This window comes from Lolium rigidum, chromosome 3, assembly GCF_022539505.1.
Source record: "Lolium rigidum isolate FL_2022 chromosome 3, APGP_CSIRO_Lrig_0.1, whole genome shotgun sequence".
NCBI lineage: Eukaryota > Viridiplantae > Streptophyta > Magnoliopsida > Poales > Poaceae > Lolium > Lolium rigidum.
Genome location: NC_061510.1, coordinates 212,683,744 through 212,708,966, shown reverse-complemented (window position 1 = coordinate 212,708,966; position 25,223 = coordinate 212,683,744).

Here is a 25,223-nt window from a genome sequence, read left to right as displayed (position 1 = left end):
TCCTAAAAAAATTGAGACTAGTAAATTTGAGTTGTATGCACCTAAACCATGGAGATGTTGTCTCATGTTATCTAAAAATAATAATCTTGGACATATCCCTCGTTAAATACTATTTTTCACAAAATTACGATACTCGTATTATTATTATTTTGGGACGGAGTACTATCTTGGGACATAGTACTAATTCCCTAAAAAATTATACTACCACCATTGCAAAATAGAAAACGTCCTGGAAAATGTGCAACTAAAGATCTTACTTTGACTATCAGTACACAAATATACATTTGGTTAGTCAAATAAAATAATTTCATGACATTTGTTGTGCAGATATTTTTATTTGCTTACTAAGATATTTTGTATAGAAAATAACATTCAAAGTTAAATAGATTTGGTACGAAGGGAGCACTTGTTAAATAGCACTCGTTTCCTCGGTTCAGTGGACATGAATCCAACATTTTGGCTTCCGAGCTCCACTTTGCTTGGGATTCTAAAATCTTTGAAATGATATTTAGAAGTTTCAAGAAGTATCAAATTTTACATTCTAGATATCTGCAAAGGTTTGTGTAATGTCCCAGGTTTAGAGACGATCGAGGGGTAGATTTTAGAAAGGGATGTGCATTGCATAGTAAATTCTGGGGAAATTTCGCGCTTTAAAACAAAAGCTGCATCGAAGGGGGACAAGTTTCTCTCTCGACACCTTACAGGGTTAGGGTTTCGAGAGTGCGACAAACTTGTTTCTTTCTAATTAAACTAGGGTTTTGAGAAGAGAGGGGAGAGTTTGCATCATAACTTAAGTTGCATGATTGAATTCAAACTTAAGTTGAATTTGAATTTCAAATTCAAACATCAAATAAATATCTCATAAATTCAATTGTGAGGAAATTCATTAAGTAAATTATAAATAACAAACATTATGAACAATAAAAAATAAAGACAAGCTCGTTAGAGAAAACCTTGAGCTTTATAGATATTCACACAAAATACAATGTCAATTACAATATCCAGAATTGAGATATAAATTTACAACACATTACAAGAATTGGAGAAATAGAAAATTAAAAAGAAAAAGAAAAGAAAATTACAAAGTAAATGATCTATCCTAAATTCTATAAGATGAGTTAATCTTCATCTTGATCATTCCAAAGTCCCCTGCACACAAACACAACAAAAAGAGATAATGCCAAGTGGTAAAACCACTTGGCAGGTTAGTAGAAGAATGAAATTGAGTAGATATGGATCAGCCCTGCCGAGCTGATCATCTCTCAGCCAAGTTCCAAGTCCAGATGCACAGCACATGCCTACACACACACAGGCTGCTCACACAGCAGTGTGCATGCAGCACACCACACACACACAGCTGGTGAATTACCAACAGGCTGCCAGGCCTTGTTGTCGACCAGAGATGGAGAGGGAGATCATATAAAAACCTCTCCAACAGTGAACCCTAGATCATTCATCGGCAGGCAACTTGGTAAGTCATCAGAGAACAAGAACACTTAGAACAGGAAGAACACATAGCCAGAACCCTCATCCAGGAACAGCTCAAGCAAGGAACTGTTTTCTGTTGAGAAGCAAACCATGGAGTAGATCAAGCAGCAACCTTACAAGGAGGAGCAGGGCAAGTCAAACCAACCACCAGAAGCAAAACCTCTACACCAACAAATCATCTAGGAGCTGGAGTGAGGTATAAACAAGATCAACCTGAGCAAAACTTTGTTCTGCTCATAAATAAGCATACACTTGCATCACAGAAGCAAAGTGGGTATGAAACCCTGTTTGCATCATCACTTGGCTACTAAGCCTTTTGGTCCAAGCAAATTAGAGAACAGACAGTGGGAGATTTCCAAGGGAAACATTGGCAGGTCAACCAGATGACATACCAGAGAAATCCAACCTGGATTACTCCCTAATTAGCCATTCCAAAATCATCTAGCACCTAAAGCCAAGCAAGCCATCAGATATTAGACAGATCCTGTCTATTTTTGTTGTCAACAGTAAAGGTACTGGAAAACCAACATGGTTACCTCCAGTGAGTTATCCATCAAATCACAGCCAGCCAACAAATAGGGGAGCTACTCTAGGGCAGCACAAGACTACTGCAAGGGTCACCTCAAACCCTAGATCAACCACACCAACAAGCCAAATGCATATATCATCACCCTGATTGGGTTCAAAGAAGGGCTAGGGTTCCCAATCACTGTGGGCATCCATCTAGCCTAATCCAACCAACTGTGATGATCATCACTGTATAGTTCACATCAATTATCCACTGAATTAATTAAAGCAACATAGATAATTGAGATTAACAAGTAAATCATAAAACAGACCCATGCTAATGATCCAATGGATCACTGCAAGTGTCAGCAGATGCTTGAGCAAGCACTTGCACTAATCTGTGCCACACACATACATAGAATCAAGTAACAGCATGGCACAGGCAACAATTACATCATATATCTAATCGGCCACGGATAATCCACACATGAACCAGCCAATAAGGCCAGCCACAGAATTGAACAATTGCATCACGTATAAGTGGATAGAGTAGTATAATTGTATCTGAAGCACTCCATCAAGGGATGGAGCTGCCAAGTCAGTAACAATACTCAATTGAGCATGATCATGAAATTATAGCACACAGAAGAGCACTCTGGGGTACTGACACTTGTAGATTTACAAGAATTACACACAGCAAACAAGCCAGAATACCATAAATAAATACACTTGAGTAATTGGTGAAGATAGCATCAGGAACAGAGACCCTGGCACTTGCATACTACAAGGATCATGCATAATGATCAAGCCAGGGACAAGATTATGCACATACAGGTTATCCTAGTAGCAATAATGATCACAGGAGCCTGCCAGCAGGCCATGAGCATCACTGGATGTTCATGAACAATCACAGATAGGTCACAGTAGGAATTCAAGATGCAACATGAAGTGCATAGAGCAAAATAGAAGAGCAGCAAGCAACCAAAATCCATAGCTAATGCACAAGAAGCAACATACGCATGGCAGCAGCCAAGACACAACACCAGGGCTGGCTTGGCGCAAGGCACACAAAGGCGCAGAAGCAACAGCAGCAGGCAGTGCCAGCATCTCCATGAGGAGAGGCAGGCGAGTAATTAGAGCATGACATAGAGGAGGATGAAGAGAGGGAGAAGATGGAGGCGCATGTACCTGGAACGAGCAGACGGCAGGCGTGGCCGTGGCGGCCACGGCGGCGCGCACCGAAGGCACGGCGGCACCTGGCCAGGCCATGCCAGGCCCGACTAGCGCCGCAGCGCTCCGCACCACGGCGGCGAAGGCCGGCGGCGCCATCACGCCATGGCGCCAGGCTCGTCGGCAACGACGGGATCGCGGTGATTCGCCCGCGGTCGTGTCACAGGAATGATGGGGAAGAACGGCGGCGGCGAGGAAAAGCAGATCGACGCGGATCAATCGAAGCGCCGTCGAACGGCGATTCGATCGATACCCATCTCACCGCCGGCGATGGCCGGAGTCGGCCGGAGAAAATCGGCAAAGGCGGCGGCGACGCGGGTGTCGCCAGAGCTCAGAGAGGTTAGGGTTAGAGCGTGCGCGAGAGGAAGGGGACGGGTGCATCCGACCGAGCCGGACGAGCGGCTCGGGTTAGGGTTAAACCACTGGGCCACCCTGACAGGTGGGCCCAGGGGCAAAAAGGACTTTTTACAATTCAATAAAAATATGAAACTTTGAAATTCAATAGAAAATTATTGAAAGCTCTTAAAAATAACTTAAAAATATGAAAAATGATCAGCATAAAATTCTCTATTTAAATAAAATATCTAAGAGAATTTTTGAAGACAATTAAGAATAAGTCCTAATATGATGATTTAAATAATCATTTAAATCACACACCTAATTTTATATAGTGAAAATAAGTCCATTAATGTATTTGGACTTTAAAAACACCTTGACAACATTTCAAGGTTGTATTTTATTTTAAATCAAGTATTCCCAAATTATTCTTAGTATCAACCTCTTACATGAAATAATAACGACGTCTAAGGGGGAACAAACCCTAAAAATGGAATCATGCATAATTGCTTCTTTAACCATTGCCCTTATCTGACAATGATGCTATTTTTCGTAGACAGAGGACAAGGGTCAGTCCATACCTTCCAACTGCAAAACTTTGCAGTGTTCAGGCAAGTTCATCGCTTGCTCATGTCATTTGAGTATTTCTATCAAATTACTTGCAAAGTATTATGGTTATCACTATTGCATAAAAACCAAAACCACTACTTTCATAACTATGAATATGACTATGTGGTGGGCAATGGAACCATGGATTGTGTTGATATGGTGGAGGTTCCATTGCAAGGGTTGATATCCATCTAGGATTAAACAACAAATGTCGCCGATGATTCTTGTGCCGTAATACCCGTGTTAACCATAAGATCCGGAGTGGGACGGAGTAGTCAAAAGTGTTTCCACCTCTCGTACATCAACGGATGCGCTTACCGTAGACACTTGACCCAGGTTGGGCAAGCGGTGGGGTGGGGATCCCATTCTAATTCCCCACGGTAAGTGGTCTATGATGGGTTGCAGCTACCTAGCGAAGGAGTTTGGTTAACGAGTCCCAAACTGTCGTTGTGGTCGGGGTCCATCCTTAATTGGTATAAGCGGACCGACGAGGACCCAGGGTCGGGGTATGCAACAAAGGGTGGGTGTGCGAGGTAGCGGAGGAACATAATTGGCTAGACCTTATACCGGGCCTCACACCGAAGGAAGTGTGGACGGGAAAGCTGCCCGGTTGGCATCAAGGTTAAGATCTCTTATGGGTAAAGCAACACACCTCTGCAGAGTGTAAAGAACTGTGACCTGTCACTCCCTGTTCCGGGATTGAGGAACTGCGAACGCGGCCGGAAAGGAGCTCCATGAAGTTCTAGTAAACCGGTGAAGGCTGACGGACATAGCTCTTTGAAATAAAAGCAATCTCTTAAAGAAATGTTTATCAAAACTTGCATTGGTATTAGACTTTCTGGTCTAATATCGTAGCTAGTGCATTAAACACCTCTTATCTATAATGAACTTGTTGAGTACGCTCGTACTCATACCACTCTCAAATCCCATGCTTAGATTGTCTGAATCGTCTGGAGGAGGACTACGACAACAATGAAGGAGCCGAGATCATCGGCTATGACGAACCTGACCTCTCAGGAGGTGTTGAAGGCGTAGACTATCTCATAGTCTACGGATCCGGGGAGGCTTCCGGAGGAGAACAAGCCTAGAGATATCCGATAGTAGTAGTAACCGAGCAGCCCGAACTCTAGTATTTAGCTGCTCGATGAAATAAATGTTTAGTTTAATGAGACTCTTGTATTGTAAATTAAGTTGGGTTCGCCTCGAACCCGTGAGTATTCCTCTTAGGACCCAAGAGGAGCTCCAAGATGACATGTGTATGATAATTGTAATAATAAATGAATGAGTTATGGACCCCGCTATGTCTCGTTGTACTACTCGAGGGATGTAATATTTGCGGAATGGTACTTCGTGAATGTTATATCAACGACTGGCATACTACAACATGCAGTGGTATGCAAGGTCACCACAGTTGGTATCAGAGCAAAAGCTTTGACCTTAGGTTGGAACCTAGTAAATGGGACCAAACGTTAGGAGTCAAATAGGATTAGTAAAGAATTCTCTAAAAATATGGTATATATTCAATTGAGAATACAACAATCATATCTTTTAGTGCGATAATTCTTTATTATCTCTATTATGATGCATTATTACTAATCTCATAATCTTTCTATTTCTACAGCCAACATGGCAAGTTCACGACCGGGAAGAAACGTGAAAGTTATGGATTCCACACCGAACGAGTACCAAGGAGGACTTGCGGATATCCTATCGAGCCATGTTACTGGAATTTGGGTGCGATCCCCAGATTCCAGTAAAGAAGTACATGTTCTATGATGGTCCTGTACTGGCCAAGTGCAGGGTAGGACTGCGACTTCCCGAATCTTTGGGAATGAGCGTAGTCATGCCAGCTGGGGAAGCAAGGACAACCAACACAGCTTACCATATAGCTGTTATGAGAGCCATAACCGATATTCGGGAGCATAAGACGAAAGAGCTTATGGGTTCCGAATTTACACACATTCCTCATATGGAGGAGGACAATGATCCCATGCTGAACCATTTCAAATATGCCAAAAGCAAACCAGCCGAAGCAGCCAAATACATGGACAATAGTCGTAATCTTCATATCATTACTCTTTCAGTTGAATCATCATCTGATAGGAGCAATTGATACGATGCTTGAGGAATTCACTGAACCCAAGGAGGAGGTGAATAGGGGGAAAGAACCTATGGATAATGTGGTGCACACACCAATTTATTCAGCTGGTGACTACATCAGTATTGATCCACTTGCACATGAACCTACACCTGTTACACCTGGGAACTATCTGGGTAGTTCTTATGGGGGATACGAAGGCGGAGAGGAATCCGGAAACAACCAGCGTTCCGAGACTCCTATCGAGAATTCTAGGGGTTGGCGTTGGGGATCGGATACCGGAACTCATAGTACCACAGACAGTATTATGATGGGGAGATGAATGAAGATGCCACGTCCCAAAGACCAGAGTTATCCATGGAATGAGGAGGAAGTTGGAGGGTATCCGACACAAAGTTGAGCTCTGATACGAATATAGGAAATACCTATGGTATAGGTATAGGGGAGTACACCCGTTGGGTGGATTACGATGCACCGAATGATCAGTTTGTGAACACCGATTTCGCCCTAGGATCATCATCGGATTCCGACTATCGCCCAACGGGGAGACCTTATGTTCCAGGTTTTGTCGGAGAACGACACGTTCGACCGGATGGAAGCCTCGGAATGTATCGGGAGTGAAGATCGTCTAGAGACTACCAAGAGAAGCCAAGCTACAATACACAAGTACCACGTGTATTGTAGAGTGTAATATTTTGTAGAAATTTGTATATATACTTTAATAAGTGAGTTTGCATACTCACATCGACTTGAGTATTGTAATAAGACCACTTAAGTATGTAAATATATGGTATATGTTTTGTATGATTTGGATTTGCTTCTTGATTTCCATTGCGTGACTAGTTCTCAGTGCACAATGTTGAGCTCAGAAAACTTGCGCATGGAGTAACTATGAGTATCATCTTGTGTTGCAGAACTAGGGGGTTATGTCGGGAACGTTAGGAGAGGAGACCAAAGCGCAGCGCATGGAGCGCGAAGCAAAACAAAAGGAGGAGGCTGACGAAGCAGCCAGGAATCAGTTTCCACCACCACCACCACCCATGACGCAGCAAAATTTTATCCAGTACATGCAGCTGGTGGAGGAGAGACAGCGTGTAACACTGGAGCAGCAGAACAAATTTTTCCAAGATTTGCTGCAGCAGAACCGGGTGGAGAGACCCGAGAATCAGGGAGTCACCTTAGCAGACTTCCAGAACACCAAGCCCATATCTTTTGCATACGCGCCCGAGCCGATGGACGCGGAAGATTGGCTTATGGATACTGAGCGAAAGCTCAATACTGTTGGATGTAACGACCAAGAGAAGGTCCGTTATGCTACACACTTGTTGTGTGGACCCGCCGCATCATGGTGGGATAACATTGTAGCCGTATATCCGGCTGGAAAGGTATTCACATGGGAGGAGTTCGCAAGGAAGTTCAGGGAATCCAATGTCCCTGAAAGTATTGTGGAGTTGAAGCATCGAGAATTTGAAAGTCTCGAGCAGAAGGACAAGGCAATCCTGACCTATGTCGTGGAGTTCTCTAAACTCGATCCTGTACGTCTGTTGAAGAAGTCAACACCGAGGAAAAGAAGAAGAAAAGGTTTCGAGGGGGTTAAGTCCCCAGTTCAAGGTACAGCTTCGTATGATGAGAGCAACGGAGTTTCAAGAATTGGTGGATGCAGCCATCACTCTTGAGGATGACTTCAAACAACTGCAAGAAGAGAAGAGGAAGAAGGCCAAGTTTGAGCGTAAGAGGTTTGTTAGTAACAAGCCCAATACCAGCTTGAGTTTCAAGCCACGGTACAACAACAACAACAACAACAACAACAACAACCAGAGGAGGAACCAAGTATATCAGTCTGCAAATCAGATTATATGCCATTCCTGTGGATTCAAAGGACATGTCGCGAAAGATTGTAAGAATCCAAAGATTATATGCTTTGGTTGTCGCCAGGAGGGGCACATGCTGAAGGACTGCCCCAAGAGAAACACTGGAGGAGGTCAATCTGGAGGAGGAGGAGGAAATCGAGGAAACACCGGAGGGAGCTGGAAGAATAAGAAGCCCTTCGGCAAGCTGAACTGCACTAGTTTGGAGGAGGTGGTCAACTCCGATCAGGCGGTGATAGGTACGCTCCGTGATACTCACTCATCCCGGCAAAGTACTTTTTGATACTCGGTGCAACTACATTATTCATTTCTCAACAATTCATCATCAAACATGGGATTAGTTGCACTAAGTTAGATACACCCATAACCATACTTTCTCGGGGGAACGATAGTAGTAACCCATACCAAACAAAAACAAGTCATCATGATCAATAAGTGCGCGTTTGACGCGGACCTGTTCATTCTACCAATGAAGGACATTGATGTCATTCTTGGTATGAACTGGTTGGAAGCTAATGGAGCATTGATCGACTGTGTGAGCAAGACGGTGTCTTTGAAAAGCCCCGATGGAAGTAGAATGATCTACCAAGGAGACAAACATACCCAGATCGAAGTTGAGCTACAGTTGAACAGCATGAAAGAGGTGAAGTTAGAGGATATACCCGTAGTAAATGAATTCCAGGATGTATTTCCCGTGGAATTACCTCGGTATGCCACCGGATAGGGAGATAGAATTCACTATCGACCTAATTCCAGGAACAGCTCCAATTGCTAAGGCACCATACAAGATGGGGCCCAAGGAGTTGAAAGAACTTAAGGAGCAATTGGATGACTTGGAACAAAAGGGATTCATTCAAGAAAGTGTTTCACCATGGGGATCACCTGTAATCTTCGTAGACAAAAGGGATGGAGGAAGAAGGATGTGCGGAGACTACAGGAATCTGAACAACGTCACAATCAAGAACAAGTATCCACTTCCAAGAATACAGGATCTATTTGATCAAGTTAGAGGAGCGGGAGTCTTTTCCAAGATTGATCTAAGATCCGGTTATCACCGGATAAAGATCAAGAAGGAAGACGTTCCGAAACTCGCCTTTGTTTCAAGATATGGACATCATGAATATCTTGTAGTACCTTTTGGATTAACCAATGCCCCAGCAATATTCATGAATCTCATGAATAAGATATTCATGCCATATCTAGACAAGTTTGTCATCGTATTTATCGATGATATCTTGATATATTCCAAGAACAAGTCAGAGCATGCTGAACATTTGAGGTTAGTGTTGCAGACACTAAGGGAACATCAACTCTATGCCAAACTTAGTAAGTGTGAATTTTGGCTAGATCAAGTGGAATTTCTTGGTCATGTCATTAGCAAAGATGGAATCGCTGTTAACCCGAGTAAGGTAGCAGCAGTTCTAGAATGGGAAGCACCCAAGACTGTCAAAGAGATCCGAGGATTCCTCGGAATGGCAGGATACTATCGGAGATTCATTGAAGGATTCTCCAAAATAGCAGGACCAATGACGAAGTTGTTAAGGAAGAATACACCATTTGTATGGTCTGATGAGTGTGAGAACAGTTTCCAGACTCTAAAAGAGAAACTTACCACGGCACCGGTGTTAGCGGTTCCAGAAGTTGGTAAGGATTACACAGTGTACTGTGACGCATCCAAACATGGATTGGGTTGCGTACTCATGCAAGATCGAAAAGTGATATCTTATGGATCGAGGCAACTCAGACCTCATGAAGTGAATTATCCAACCCATGACTTGGAATTAGCCGCAGTCGTATTTGCACTCAAAACATGGAGACATTTTCTCTATGGAGCTAAGTGTGAGCTCTATACAGATCATAAAAGCCTCAAATATTTCTTCACTCAGAAGGAACTCAACATGAGACAGAAAAGATGGCTAGAATTGATTAAGGATTATGACCTCGACAATCAATTACACTCCAGTGGAAGGCTACCGTTGTAGCAGATGCCCCGAGTAGAAAGAGTACCGGAGGAGTGGAACAAGAAATATCACCGGAGTTGAGGAAGGAAATAAGTCAAGCCCAAATACAACTTTGGGAGAAGGAAGCCCATGAAGGATTATCGGCGTTGCAAGTAGCCGATGAGTTGAATGTCAACCTGAAGAATGAGATAATGATGGGTCAGCTGGACGATCCATTCATCATGGAGGAGATGAGAAGAATAGATGAAGGAAGACCATCAGAATTTCATCGCGGAGAATCTGGATCATTATGGTTCCAGAAAAGAATTTGCGTTCCGGATATTGCTGAAATTAAGGAAGTAATACTCCGGGAAGCTCATCAAACCCCATATTCCATACATCCGGGAAGTACAAAGATGTACATGGACCTAAAGGAACTATTCTGGTGGAATAACATGAAGAGGGAGATAGCACAATATGTGGCAGAATGCCATACATGCCAGAGAGTGAAAGCTGAACACCGCAGTCCGGAGGGAAGTTACAACCTCTACCTATTCCAGAGTGGAAATGGGAAGAAATAGGGATGGATTTCATCACCGGACTACCCATGACCAATAAAAAGAAGGACATGATATGGGTAATCGTGGACCGGTTGACGAAAAGTGCACACTTTTTAGCGGTAAACCAGCAGGATAAAGGAGAGAAACTTATCGATCTTTACATCAAAGAGATCGCGAGTAAGCATGGAGTGCCTAAGAAGATAGTATCGGATCGAGGATCCGTGTTCACATCAGCATTCTGGAAGCAACTTCACGAAGCTTTAGGATCCAAGTTGGACTATAGTACCGCTTACCATCCCCAGACCGGTGGACAAACGGAGAGAACTAACCAAATCCTAGAGGATATGCTTAGGGCTTGTGCCCTAGACTTCGGAGGATCATGGGAAGAACACTTACCATTAGCAGAGTTCTCATACAACAACAGCTATCAAAGCAGTATTAAGATGGCACCATTTGAAGCTCTCTATGGAAGGAAGTGTAGATCACCGATATGTTGGTATGAAACCGGAGCAAGCAAGGAGTTCAACCCTGACTATGTCAAGGAAAAACAACACATCATTGACATTATAAGAGACATGATCGAAGATAGCTCAAAGTCGACAAAAGAGCTATGCAGATCGAAGAGAAGAACATGGGAGCCACAAGTTGGAGACATGGTATACCTTAAGGTGAGCCCGATGAAAGGACTCCGCGAGGTTTGGAGTAAAAGGAAAACTCAGTCCTAGATACATCGGACCTTTCAAGATACCGAGTCGTAACCGAGGTTTAGCCTTTGAATTGGATCTACCGGGAAGGCTAGCACAAGTTCACAATGTATTCCATGTGTCGCAACTCAGGAAATGCTTAAAGACCCCGATGAGCCAATATCACATGCCGAGCTAGAGTTACAACCAGATTTGACTTACATTGAGAAGCCAGCCTAAAATTCTCGAAGAGAGCTGGAAACAACTCAGTAAATAAAGCTATCAAGTATTGCAAGATACAATGGAAGCATCATCCCGAGAGGGAAGCCACCTGGGAAAAGGAAGAAGACTCGAGGGAAAACATACCCCGAACTCTTCGGGTATTACAACCACAACTTCTGGACGAAGTTTTCTTTAAGGGGGAAAGGCTGTAATGTCCCGGGTTTAGAGACGATCGAGGGGTAGATTTTAGAAAGGGATGTGCATTGCATAGTAAATTCTGGGAAATTTCGCGCTTTAAAACAAAAGCCGCATCGAAGGGGACAAGTTTCTCTCTCGACACCTTACGAGGTTAGGGTTTCGAGAGTGCGACAAACTTGTTTCTTTCTAATTAAACTAGGGTTTTGAGAAGAGAGGGGAGAGTTTGCATCATAACTTAAGTTGCATGATTGAATTCAAACTTAAGTTGAATTTGAATTTCAAATTCAAACATCAAATAAATATCTCATAAATTCAATTGTGAGGAAATTCATTAAGTAAATTATAAATAACAAACATTATGAACAATAAAAAATAAAGACAAGCTCATTAGAGAAAACCTTGAGCTTTATAGATATTCACACAAAATACAATGTCAATTACAATATCCAGAATTGAGATATAAATTTACAACACATTACAAGAATTGGAGAAATAGAAAATTAAAAAGAAAAAGAAAAGAAAATTACAAAGTAAATGATCTATCCTAAATTCTATAAGATGAGTTAATCTTCATCTTGATCATTCCAAAGTCCCCCGCACACAAACACAACAAAAAGAGATAATGCCAAGTGGTAAAACCACTTGGCAGAGTTAGTAGAAGAATGAAATTGAGTAGATATGGATCAGCCCCGCCGAGCTGATCATCTCTCACCCAAGTTCCAAGTCCAGATGCACAAGCACATGCCTACACACACACACAAGGCTGCTCACACGGCAGTGTGCATGCAAGCACACCACACACACACACTGGTGAATCACCAACAGTGCTGCCGTGCCTTGTTGTCGACTGTAGATGGAGAGGGAGATCATATAAAAACCTCTCCAACAGTGAACCCTAGATCATTCATCGGCAGCAACTTGGTAAGTCATCGGAGAACAAGAACACTTAGAACAGGAAGAACACATAGCCGGAACCCTCATCCAGAATGCAGCTCAAGCAAGGAACTCGTTTCCTCGTTGAGAAGTAAACCATGGAGTAGATCAAGCAAGCAACCTTACAAGGAGGAGCAGGGCAAGTCAAACCAACCACTGAAGCAAAACCTCTACACCAACAAATCATCTAGGAGCTGGAGTGAGGTATAAACAAGATCAACTCCGAGCAAAACTTTGTTCTGCTCATAAATAAGCATACACTTGCATCACGAAGCAAAGTGGGTATGAAACCCCGTTTGCATCATCACTTGGCTACTAAGCCTTTTGGTGCAAGCAAATTAGAGAACAGACAGTGGGAGATTTCCAAGGGAAACATTGGCAGGTCAACCAGATGACATACCAGAGAAATCCAACCTGGATTACTCCCTAATTAGCCATTCCAAAATCATCTAGCACCTAAAGCCAAGCAAGCCATCAGATATTAGACAGATCCTGTCTATTTTTGTTGTCAACAAGAAAGGTACTCGGAAAACCAACATGGTTACCTCCAGTGAGTTATCCATCAAATCACAGCCAACCAACAAATAGGGGAGCTACTCTAGGGCAGCACAAGACTACTGCAAGGGTCACCTCAAACCCTAGATCAACCACACCAACAAGCCAAATGCATATATCATCACCCTGATTGGGTTCAAAGAAGGGCTAGGGTTCCCAATCACTGTGGGCATCCATCTAGCCTAATCCAACCAACTCGTGATGATCATCATCGTATAGTTCACATCAATTATCCACCGAATTAATTAAAGCAACATAGATAATTGAGATTAATAAGTAAATCATAAAACAGACCCATGCTAATGATCCAATGGATCACTGCAAGTGTCAGCAGATGCTTGAGCAAGCACTTGCACTAATCTGTGCCACACACATACATAGAATCAAGTAACAGCATGGCACAGGCAACAATTACATCATATATCTAACTGGCCACAGATAATCCACACATGAACCAGCCAATAAGGCCAGCCACAGGAATTGAACAATTGCATCACAGATAAGTGGATAGAGTAGTATAATTGTATCCGAAGCACTCCATCAAGGGATGGAGCTGCCAAGTCAAGAATAATACTCAATTGAGCATAATCATGAAATTATAGCACACGTAAGAGCACTCGGGGTACCGACACTTGTAGATTTACAAGAATTACACACAAAGAAACAAGCCGAATACCATAAATAAATACACTTGAGTAATTGGTGAAGATAGCATCAGGAACAGAGACCCTGGCACTTGCATACTACAAGGATCATGCATAATGATCAAGCCAGGGACAAGATTATGCACATACAGGTTATCCTAGTAGCAATAATGATCACAGGAGCCTGCCAGCAGGCCATGAGCATCACTGGATGTTCATGAACAATCACAGAAAGGCCACAGTAGGAATTCAGCATGCAACAGAAGTGCATAGAGCAAAATAGAAGAGCAGCAGCAACCAAAATCCATAGCTAATGCACAGCAGCAGCATACGCATGGCAGCAGCCAAAGACAACACCGGGGCTGGCTTGGCGCAAGGCACACAAAGGCGCGAAGCAACAACGAAGAGGCAGTGCGGCATCTCCATGAGGAGAGGCAGAGCGAGTAATTAGAGCATGACATAGAGGAGGATGAAGAGAGGGAGAAGATGGAGGCGCATGTACCGGAACGAGCAGACGGGCAGGCGTGGCCGTGGCGGCCACGGCGGCGCGCACCGAAGGCACGGCGGCACTGGCCGGGCCATGCCGAGCCCGACTAGCGCCGCAGCGCTCCGCACCACGGCGGCGAAGGCCGGCGGTGCCATCACGCCATGGCGCCAGGCTCGTCGGCAACGACGGGATCGCGGTGATTCGCCCGCGGTCGTGTCACAGGAATGATGGGGAAGAACGGCGGCGGCGAGGAAAAGCAAATCGACGCGGATCAATCGAAGCACCGTCGAACGGCGATTCGATCGATACCCATCTCACCGCCGGCGATGGCCGGAGTCGGCCGGAGAAAATCGGCAAAGGCGGCGGCGACGCGGGTGTCGCCAGAGCTCAGAGAGGTTAGGGTTAGCGCGTGCGCGAGAGGAAGGGGACGGGTGCGTCCGACCGAGCCGGACGAGCGGCTCGGGTTAGGGTTAAACCACTGGGCCACCCTGACAGGTGGGCCCAGGGGCAAAAAGGACTTTTTACAATTCAATAAAAATATGAAACTTTGAAATTCAATAGAAAATTATTGAAAGCTCTTAAAAATAACTTAAAAATATGAAAAATGATCAGCATAAAATTCTCTATTTAAATAAAATATCTAAGAGAATTTTTGAAGACAATTAAGAATAAGTCCTAATATGATGATTTAAATAATCATTTAAATCACACACCTAATTTTATATAGTGAAAATAAGTCCATTAATGTATTTGGACTTTAAAAACACCTTGACAACATTTCAAGGTTGTATTTTATTTTAAATCAAGTATTCCCAAATTATTCTTAGTATCAACCTCTTACATGAAATAATAACGACGTCGGAAGGGGGGAACAAACCCTAAAAATGGAATCATGCATAATTGCTTCTTTAACCATTGCCCTTATAGGACAATGATGCTATTTTTCAGAGACAGAGGACAAGGGTCAGTCCATACCTTCCAACTGCAAAACTTTGCAGTGTTCAGGCAAGTTCATCGCTTGCTCATGTCATTTGAGTATTTCTATCAAATTACTTGCAAAGTATTATGGTTATCACTATTGCATAAAAACCAAAACCACTACTTTCATAACTATGAATATGACTATGTGGTGGGCAATGGAACCATGGATTGTGTTGATATGGTGGAGGTTCCATTGCAAGGGTTGATATCCATCTAGGATTAAACAACAAATGTCGCCAGTGATTCTTGTGCCGTAATACCCGTGTTAACCATAAGATCCGGAGTGGGACGGAGTAGTCAAAAGTGTTTCCACGTCTCGTACATCAACGGATGCGCTTACCGTAGACACTTGACCCAGGTTGGGAAAGCGGTGGGGTGGGGATCCCATTCTAATTCCCCACGGTAAGTGGTCTATGATGGGTTGCAGCTACCGGCGAAGGAGTTTGGTTAACGAGTCCCAAACTGTCGTCGTGGTCGGGGTCCATCCTTAATTGGTATAAGAGGACCGACGAGGACCCAGGGTCGGGGTATGCAACAAAGGGTGGGTGTGCGAGGTAGCGGAGGAACATAATTGGCTAGACCTTATACCGGGCCTCACACCGAAGGAAGTGTGTGTCGTGGTATCGTCACGGCATATGCCATAGGGTGGCTAATCGAAGGGGCTCCTGAGAGATCTCACGGCGGTATCCGGAAGCGGGTTTGGGCACGAGCGACACGGCGACGTACCCAGGTTCGAGGCCCTCCGGTGGAGGTAAAACCTCTACTCCTGCTATGAGTGTATATGGTAATCACACAAGTACAATGGTGCTCCTAGAGCCGTATCCGGCTGTCCCTGAGAGGCTAAGGAAGACGATGGTCTCTCTCACAGGGCAGCGCTGTAGGTAGGTGAGAGTAATAAGTGTTCGATCGTCCCCTGCACGAGAGGGGTAGTGCGGCTTATATAGGCACCGGCACTTTACATATAAGACCCTATAGTCTACTGGCCGGCTTGGCCGGCTTCGGCTTCCGCTCCTTCCCGAGGCGGTGACGTCAGGAGCCGTTGAGGCGTCGTGGCTCTGTCCCATCCGGCTGCCCAGTGTCAGCGGTATGGAGAGGAGGTGTCTCTATCGCCGTCCGCCCACCGTAGCCCGTACGGCGCGTCGTAAGCCATGATGGGCTCTGTCCGGCGCGTGGCACTATTGCTCCACGAGTGCCCCGCGCTTTACGGAGGATGAAGTCGGCGTGGACTTTGGGAACCCGGATCACCAACCCGGTTCCTTCCGACGCAAGACTCGCCAGCCTCGAGTCGGTCCGAGGTACGGACCCCCGCCGGATATGGCTTGTAGAAGCCGGCCCAACTACAGCATTGGCGGCCGCAGCTAGGCCGACTAGGACCTAGAGCCAGCCGGCTTCCGGACCAGCCGGCCACGGCGCGCCGGCCGGCTGCTCCTCGGCCGGCCTTTGCCGCGAGCCGGCCGGTGGCCAGCCGGCTGCTCCGCGTCCATTGCCCTACCCGGGGTCTTCCCCCCGACATTAGCCCCCGAAGCTGGCAAGGTCCTGCGTTTAGAAGGACCTAGGCAGGTTTTCCTGGCTTCTTGAATATATTTGACGGCACTTGGAGGGGCCGACTGAGCGTTTTCATTCAGCCGGCGGCGCCCTCGTCCGGCTCGTTCTTGCCGGCTGCTTCTAGCCGGCAGCTTTTTACACTTGTATAGTTTTTGCTTTCTTGCAAGATTTGATGGCGCCTCCGCCTTGCTGAAGAGTTTTGGTTCGAGTGGAACTTTTCGTCCGGCTCCGGCTTGCTGCGCGCCGGAGTCTCCGCCGCCTCGGGTCCTGCGCCCGACTTGACTGGTCTGACGCCTGGCCTGGCCGTCGGTTCGTCTGGTCACATCAATGTCCCTCCGGATCCGGTGCGGTCGTGGGCGACGTGGTGTGGCCGTTTCTGATAACCGCAGCGATCGTGGGGGGAGTTACTGCGCAGGAAATCCGGAGACGTGGCCCACGATCGCCACGTGGAGGCCAACTTGCCCGTCGCGGTCGGCTATAAATGCCGCGGGGGAGGGTACCGAGGCGGCACTTGCTCACTTCTTCTTCCTCGCGCCCCTGCCTCCGTCGCTCTCCGCGCGCCCAAGTTCTTCGCTACTCCGGCGAACGTCTTCCGCTGGCGAACTCCGGCGACCGAAACTCCACCGTTCCGCCGCCGCCGCTCCATCAATCCGGCGCCACGGGGCCGCGCGTCTCGACGGAGCGTCCTCAGCCGCCGCTGTCGCCGCCGCGGTCGCAAGGTTCCTCCTCGCCATTCCACCTTTCGTGGTCGTCTTCTTCTTCTTCGGCCTCGTCAATGGCGTCCCCCGCCGGATCTTGGAGGGGCTCCTACATGCGGGAGGACGACATCGAGCGCCCGGTGCGCCTCCGGCGGATCCCGCGGTCGGTGATCACGCGGGAGCCTCGGCAAGGAGACGGAGCCCAAGCCGGAGCCCGGCGAGCGCGTCGTTTTCGGCGCGCATCTCGACCCGCGGGCTGGGCCTCGCCGGCTTCAACCTTCTTCCGGCGGTTCCTCGACCATTTCGGCCTTCAGCCCGCACCACTCGCCGGCCAACGCGTGCGTCCTCCCGAGCTGCTACGTCGCGTTCATGGAGGCTTACGCCGGCCCGTGGCCCGACATCGACTCTCGGAGCCGGCTCTTCTACTTGAAGGCCCAAACCACCGACGGCCACCTGCGGGCCTCGTGGCGCCGCCTCGATCTACACCCGGCCCGGTACGCCTTTCCCCAAAATCCCCACCGTCGACTCGGTGAAGAATTGCGGATGTCATTCTTCTACGTGCGCAACGACGGGCGCTCGTCGACCGGATCAATTTGCCGGAGTTCAACCCGGCTCCTCCAGTCGGCCGGATCAACTGGAGCCACAACGCTCGCTCGACGGATCCGAACGCCGAGGTGAACCTCGTCGTGGGACTTCCTGGCGACAGCCCATCGATGGCGGTGCTGACTCGCCGAGGATCTCCTCTGCACCATCGCCGAGCGCCGCGTGCTGCCGCTCCAGATGCGCTCCCACAAGATCGGGCACATGTCCGGCCGGTTCGACCCGAACCGGACGTCCAAGGCGCCGCTCAACAAGGCCCAGGTGGCCAGCCGGGTGAACCACATCACCAAGGCGAACATGACGGAGAGCTGGAGCTACGGGCTGGCGCCTCGCGACAGGGAGCATCCGCCGGCGCGGGTAAGTCTCATGTCTCTGCCATTTTCCGGCTTGCGGCTGCGAGGCCGACTTCCTTTTTCTTCTGCCGACTTCCGGCTTGTCATATGTTCATGTTTTTTCCGTCTTTCTAGCTTTTTGAGCGCCAGAACGCCGAGGACGGCGACCTGGCGACGAAGAGGTGGACGCCGGATCTCGTCGATCCGGCCGACCAAGCCGGCGAGCATGCCGGCGACGACGACCTGCCGCGAGCGCCCGATCTAGGAGGCCGGGGGGAGCACAATCCGCCCCCTTCACCAGAGCAGCAGGAGGAGGAGGTGGAGGCGGCGACGTCTGGCACGGGGCCCATAGCCGCTGTGCCTCTGCGTGCGAGGCCGCCAAGCACCACGGCGACTTCAGCGCCCAAGGGCACAAAGCGAGCCGGCTCCACCGCCGCCTTGGAGGCGAAGGCGAAGAAGCGACCGCCGGCTGCAGCCGAAGATGATCCCGGAGAAGGCCGGGTGAGTTCTTTCTCTCTTTTTCTTGTTTGATTCCTTTTCTTTCCTTACTTTTGTACTTATTATCTTTCTGTTTATCCGGCTAGGGCACCTATCAAGTTTGCCCAGGGCGGCGGCTCCCGGCAGGCTCCGCGCGTTGTGTCGCCGCTTCCCCGCCAGCAGAGGGAGCGGACGCCGCAGCCTTCCTCGCGCGCATCTACACCGCCGCCGCCCGCCGCAGGGGCGCCTTCCTTCGCCGTGCCGCTGGCCTCAGCGCCTGATCGCGGCATGCGGGCTGAGCCGGCTCGCCGGGCGACGCCGGACGACATGTCCCCGGGCCGGACTCGTCCTCTTGGCCCAGCTCGTCGGGGCTGGCCCGGGAATGCCGCCATCGACCGGAACCGGAGCCGGCAGCTCCGCACCGCCCGCGACCGGAACCGGAGCCGGGAGGGCTGCGCCGCCCACGATCGGAGCCGGAGCCGGGCCGAGCGTGGTGGTGCTTGGACGAAAGTCCGGAGGAGGCACCTCTCGTGCACCGGAGGCGACCGGGCCGGCTGGGCCATCCGCTGCGCCGGAGCGATGCCGCCACCGCAGCCGACGACGGAGGAGCCGGCCCGACGGGAGCCGGCAAGCGACGAGCCGGTGCGCACGGAGGGCGCCGACTCGCGCGCGCTGGTGAGGATGGGGACTCCGACGGCGTCACCGCAAGGCCTGCACGTGGCCAAGGGCGCACTTCTTCTTCAGGTGCCGTCCGCCTCCGACTCCAGCCTCGGCTCGGCTGCCACCATGGAGCAGTGCGTGGCTCCGCGCCGACTCCTACGAGGTGACCAGCCGGGAGGGGAATCCCGGCCAAGCGTCGGTGGAGATGTTCTTCTCCGGCCTGCAGGCCAACCTCAAGGCCATGGCAACCGGGGCCGCGGGCCGACGTCGCCAAGGTGGAGGAAGCCAGCAAGGTAAGCTTCGACTGTTTTTGATCTGAATATTATCCTGGTAGCCCTCCGAGGCATGGGCCGGCTGCTTGGAGCCGGCACGGGTTTCGCTTGATTGACTAACTTTCCCCTTTTTCCTTAGGCTGTGGCGGATCGGCGCACCGCTCTGTACAACCGTGCCGTGACCCACTACCACAAGGCCAAGCTGGACCGGGCCGACTTGGCCCGCGAGCTGGAAGCCGCCAAGGGTGAGCTCTATGCTTCTTTCGACTTGATGTCTTGTTTTCTTTCTAATCTTGGTTGGCTGACATTTCTTTCTGGCCGACTTGTAGTTGAAGCCGCCAAGGTCCCACAGGCTGGAGTCGGATCTCCGAGCCGCTCGCGACCAATGCGCCGTGAGCGAGGAGGCGGGCCGATCCGCCGCCCGCAAGCTTAAACTAGCTGATCAGGAGCTGACGCGGCTGCGCCAGCTGGAGCAGAACCACCTTAAGGAGCTCGCTGCCCTCAAGAAGGACGGGGAGGACAAGCTGGCGGAGCTGAGCAGGCGGCTGGACGAGGTGGAGAGGCAACGGCTTGCGCTTCAGGAGGAAGTCTCCACCAAGTCCGCGGAGCTGACTGCCACCGCCAAGCGCTGGACGGAGGGGATTGGCGCGCTTGATCGCGGCTTGTCGGGTGAGTGCCTCTATGTTTCCTTCCCTTTGCCGGCTTTCGGCTGTCGGCTGCCGGCTTTCGTTGGTAGCCGGCGGCAGAAACTTATCTTCTTTCGCTATTTCCATCTTCGGGCTGGGGGCAGTCGGTTCGTGCCGGCTGCCGCCAGGCTTACTTTAGGACTTCGAAAATTTGCATTTTTCAGCTTATTTCGGCTTGCTAGTCTTGCTTGTTTCTGACATGCTTCTTCCCGCAGCGGCCTTCCCAGAGACGCAGGATGCGGCCTTGGCAGCCGTTGGCGTTGAGCGCGAGTCCCGGAGGCAGGCGACTGGCGAGGGCAGCTCGGAGTATTTCTCCATGGAGGATCACCTGGCGTCCATGAGTGCCCGCGTCGAGCCCATCACCAAGCTCGGCTGGGAGCTTCGGAAGGCGGCCGAAGAGCCGGTGCCCATGCTGTGGCCTGAAGAGGCGGCGCCGCAAGATATCTCTGGCCTCGTCGCTGCGATGGAGCGGGCACCGGATCGTTTCCTCGACTGGAAGGAGTCGGCCACGCGCGCCGGTGCCGACATGGCGCTGTCCTTCGTCCTCTCTTGGTACAACGAGGTGGATCTGGGGCAGCTGGAGTTCCGGCCGATCTCAAGGCCGCCCGCCTTGCTCGAGCCAGCGCCATCGCCGAGTTCGTCGACAAGGCCCTCTTCGTCGCGGACCCGAACCCTCCTCTGTCCGATGGAGAGTACATGGATGATGAGGAGGCAGGGGACGTGCCTGAGGATGACCCGGCAGCCGGCTCCACTGATGCTCCTCCAGCTGGCGCTTAGTTTACCTGTCTTTTGATTGTTGCTTTTGCCAAGACAATTTATTAAATCCCCGGGATGCCGGGTGCAGATGTAAGACAATATAATTATCCTTTTATTAAGGCACACTTTAATGTGTTTGTTAATCATTTGTGTGCCGGCTTGCTTTCTTTCGACTTGTTCGCTTTTTCCTATCCGCCCCACTCTTTGGCTGTGCTCTTGCCGGTCGTACGTCCGACTTGCGATCCGTCGCCGGATCAAGAGCGGGCCGGCTGAGGGAGGCCGACAGTACTTCAGTCGAACGAGTTGAATTCGGCAATCCGACACTTTATGAAAGTTTGCAAGTCAACTCGCTTTTACTCTTTCCCTTAGTCGTTTTTCGCGTGCCGGCTCCCTAGGCCTTACTCCCGCCAGCCGGACAGCCGGGTTGCGGTCTGTAGCTGGATCGGAAGCCGGCTGTCGGAAACCGGATCACGTTATTGAGCCGACCGCGTGAGAGGGTTCAAGACAATTGGCGAAACAAGGTAAAGTACGCGAAAAACTTGTCGGAAACGGCGCTCTTGGCGCATGCTTTTCATAGCTTACAAAAGGGATACAAGGGATACATACATTCCTGCTCTCATGTGTAAAATGGGCGGAGTAACTCGACATTCCAGGGACGTTTAGTCTCCTCGTCAGCCTTGTCCGGCTTGTTTTTCTTAGCCTCTTGGGCATCTATGAGATAGTAGGAATCATTGCCTACTCGCCTTGCTCACGATGAAGGGACCCTCCCATGGGGATGCTAGTTTATGCTGTCCGGCTGTCCGTTGGATCAGCCGGAGCACTAGGTCTCCTTCCCGGAATACTAAGGTCTTGACCTTCCGGCTGTGGTAGCGACGGAGGCTTTGCTGATATACGGTTGACCTGGACTCGGCCATCAGCCGGACCTCTTCAACCAGGTCGACTCCGTCTTCGCGAGCTTCTTTGGCTTCAGCTTCTGTGTAGAGCTTGATTCTTGGCGCGTCGTGCTCGATATCAGTCGGCAGGACGGCTTCGGCCCCGTATACGAGGAAGAAGGGTGTGAACCCGACTGAGCGGTTTGGCGTTGTGCGCGAGCTCCACAGCACACTGGGCAGCTCTTCAATCCAGCAGCCGGCTGAGCGCTCAAGCGGCTCCACCAGCCTGGGCCGGATGCCGGCTAGGATCAAGCCGTTAGCCTTCTCCACTTGGCCGTTGGTTTCCGGGTGTGCCACGGACGACAGGTCCATCCGGATTCCCATTTCTCCGCAGTAGCGCTTGAAGATGCCTTCGGCGAAGTTGCTGCCATTGTCGGTGATGATGCTATGCGGGTAGCCATATCTCACGATTATTTCCTTGAGGAATGTGACGGCTGTGGAGCCGTCCAGCCTTCTTGATTGGCTTGGCTTCGATCCACTTAGTGAACTTGTCAATCATCACCAAGAGATGAGTCATGCCGCCTCGGGCTGTTTTGAATGGGCCCACCATATCCAAGCCCCATACGGCAAATGGCCGGGTAATGGGGATGGTCTTCAAGGCGGAAGCTCGGCGTGTTCCTTTGCTTGGCAAAGCGTTGGCAGCCGTTGCACTTCTTCACCCAGTTCTTCTGCGTCTCTGAGCGCAGTCGGCCAGTAAAAACCGTGCCGGAAGGCTTTGGCCACTATGGCTCGGGAGGAGGCGTGATGGCCGCACTCGCCCTGATGGATTTCCCGTAGGAGTTCAATCCCTTCAGCCGGCTCGACGCACCGCTGGAACACCCCACTTACGCTGCGTTTGTACAGCTCGTGGTTGATGATTGTGTAGGCCTTGGCCCTTCTCTCAATCTGCATGGCTCGGACTCCGTCATCGGGCAGCACACCGTCGGTGAGGTAGGAGAGGAATTCTTGTGCCCATGAAGGTACGCATCTTATCTCGAATACGGCTGACCAACGGGGTCTCCCGCGTGGGAGCTTCCGGCTTCGACTGCGTGGTCGCCGGGTTCGGCTTGCTAGCCGGCGGGTTCGGCTTGCTAGCCCCGAGTGTGGCGATGAAGCCCCGGGTTGGACTGAGAAGTCCCCGGGTTCGGCATGGTAGCCGGCGGGTTCGGCTTGTTAGCCCCCGACTTGGGCGATGAAGCCCCGGGTTTGGCCGAGCAGCCCCGGGTCAGCCGGCACGAATATTGAATCCGAATCCGGTGACGGTATGATGGACGGCTTCTTGATAACCGCCAAGGCGATACCCGGCGGAATGGCTTGCCGGGTTGAGCCGATCTTGGACAAGGCGTCGGCCGCCTCGTTGTTTGCTCGTGGCACATGATGGAATTCGCAGCCGTCGAAGAAGCCGGATAGCTGCTCGGACATGGAAGCGGTATGAGGCCATGTTGGCGTCCTTCGCGTCCCGGTCGCCGGATGCTTGCTCGTATAACCAAGTCGGAGTCGCCGAAGCAAAGTATGCGACGCACGCCAATCTCCTTGGCCGGCTTCAGCCCATGAATGAGCGCTTCATACTCCGCCACATTGTTGGATGCGGCGAAGTGGATTTGCGGGACGTAGTCCGGTCGGTCTCCCTTGGGAGAGGTGATGACGATGCCGGCTCCCGGGCCGTTGCGCATCTTCGAGCCGTCGAAGTGCATCTTCCAATGTGTGGAATCCGGCACGGGCGGCGGGTATTGCATCTCAGCCCGGTCGACGAAGAAGTCCGCGAGGATCTGCGACTTGATGGCTGTGCGTGGCTCGTAGAGGATGGTGTGGGCGGCTAGCTCCAGGGCCCATTTGGCAACTTGGCCGTTGGCATCCTTGCTGCCGATGATTTCCGCCAGAGGCGCCGTGGCGACCACCCGGATGGGGTGTTCTTGGAAGTAATGCTTGAGCTTCTTGGCTGCCATGTAGACACCGTAGGTGACCTTCTGGTAGTGGGGGTAGTTTTGCTTCGGCCGGGAGAGCACTTCGCCGAGGTAGTAGGCGGGCGCTGGACCGGCTGCTCTGTTTTCGGCTTCTTTGCGCTCCACCACCAGGACAACGCTAACCACTCGGTTGGTGGCTGCGATGTACAACAGCATCGGCTCCATTGAACCCGGCGTTGCGAGGATTGGCGCGGTTGAGAGCACGCGCTTTAAGTCACGGAAGGCTTCATCCGCCTGCGGTGACCAGACGAACTTGTCCGCCTTCCTCATCAACTGATATAGGGGCAGTGCCTTCTCCCCCAGCCGGCTGACGAAGCGGCTCAAGGAAGCCAGACAGCCAGCGAACTTATGGACGTCCTTGAGGCACCTGCGGCAGCTCCATCTTCTCAATGGCACCGATCTTCTCTCGGGTTGGCTTCGATTCCTCGCGAGAGACGAGGTAGCCCAGGAGTTGGCCGGCCTGGCACGCCGAAAGTGCACTTGGCCGGGTTGAGCTTCATCCGGAATCTTCGCAGATTGGTGAAGGTTTCTCTCGAGTCATCAAGGAGGGTAGGCATCTCCTTGGTTTTTACAACGACATCATCCACATATGCGTGAACATTTCTGCCGATTTGATCCTGCAAACACTTTTGCATGCACCTTTGGTAGGTGGCGCTGCGTTTTTCAAGCCGAATGGCATAGTCGTGTAGCAGTAAGCCCCGTACGGGGTAATGAACGAAGTCTTTATTTGATCAGCCGGATTCAAAGGAATCTGGTGGTAGCCTGAATAGGCATCTAGGAAAGACAACAGTTCACAGCCGCGATCGAGTCTATGACTTGATCTATGCACGGCAGGGGAAGGGGTCCTTCGGGCACGCCTTGTTCAGGCTGGTGTAGTCGATACACATGCGCCAGAGCCGTTCTTCTTCAAAACCAGGACCGGGTTCGCCAACCAGTCCGGGTGCGGTACTTCCATGATGAAGCCGGCAGCTAGGAGCCGGGCG